This window comes from Gracilinanus agilis, chromosome 1 (assembly GCF_016433145.1).
Source record: "Gracilinanus agilis isolate LMUSP501 chromosome 1, AgileGrace, whole genome shotgun sequence".
Classification (NCBI taxonomy): Eukaryota; Metazoa; Chordata; class Mammalia; order Didelphimorphia; family Didelphidae; genus Gracilinanus; species Gracilinanus agilis.
The window spans coordinates 38146948-38148414 of NC_058130.1; positions in this window are offsets into that span (position 1 = coordinate 38146948).

A 1467-nucleotide genomic window follows, 5' to 3' on the forward strand; every position below is an offset into this window, starting at 1 on the left:
AAGGAAAGAAGAAAGGAAAGAGGGAAGGAAAGAAGGAAGGAAGGAGGGAGGGAGGGAAGGAAAGCAAGAAGTAAGGGAGGGAAGGAGAGAGGAGAAGGCAGGCAAAGCCTTTTCAGAACAGAGCAGTCTTCTCTGGATTCCATAACAAATAAGTATTCTCTAGGAAGTGGGAAAATACTATAAGCAGTAGGTTTTAAAAATACTTGGTCTTCAACTCAAATAGATGATTACAGGAAAACCGAAGTGATGTGATGTGATGTGAAATAAATAATCCATCTGCAGGAACCATGATAAGCATATAGCATTTATTGCAACCATATACTCCCTTAGAGAGCAAGCACTTCAGCCTCTTGTTAGTGAACCCTCCAAAGGAACACCCACATTTTCTGAACATGGTTATATATTTGTTTAACACTGAATAGCTCCTGTCTCCAAAATTGCTCCCCTTATTGTTCTCATCATTCCAACCCTTGTTGGGGCCTCTGGGTTTCGTCAATACTATAGTTGGTGGAATTCTGCCTTTCAAACCAGCAAATGGGAAAAGTGTGGAGATAGCTAAAGAAGAACAATGACCCACCTCTGGGCTCATTTAAGCCTCAGCATGTCTTTCTGTGTTTTGCTATGAAAAGTAGATTTGGTGGTTTTACTTCTAAAACTGCTACTGTAGCTGGGAATAGAGTCAAAAGTAACAACAGAGAACATACTCTTCCCATTTCTAAATCCAGACAGCGTGACCCAAACCTTTCATTGATAATGATGTAGCCTTTGGGAATATTTCTGACCTTGTACAATGTGTTCCCCAAAGAAGGTTACTATAGATTCAAAATATTCTATACATTTGCATCCTTTAAAAATTATAACTCATGAGCCCCCACCATTGTGTTTGCTTTTTCTAATCGTTCACAGGACACAATTATTTCAAAGCAAAAACGTTTGGTGAAATACGATAGCAAGAAAAGTAGGACTATAACATTTCTATCCATAAATCTGGGGCATATTAGCTCACAAGTATACATAATGTTTGGGAAGAATGGCTTTATTTGAGGGTACATGGAGTCATGGTGGAGTGGTAATTTATACTCTAGTGCTGCAGATCTATTGAATCTTCTGGTAACGTGATTGTGTTGTTCTCAAGCATTCTATCGTAGGCATTTTCAGTCACCTCTGACTCTTCATGGCCCCATTTGGGATTTTCTTGGCAAAGATACTGGAGTGGTTTGCCATTTCCCTCTCAACCTCATTTTACCGATGGGGAAAATAAGGAAAACAGGGTTAAGTGACTTGCCTAGGGTCACATAGCAAGTATCTCAGGCTGGATTTAAATTAACGTTTTCTGGACTCCAGGTCTAGCATTCTATTTACCCAGCTGCTCTCTCAAGAAACCTACTCTCCACTAGAATTTCATGGCCTTGTCTTTGCTGGTCATTTGCTTTATGGCAGCTAGTTGAGGGTCTTCTACTGGTCCCA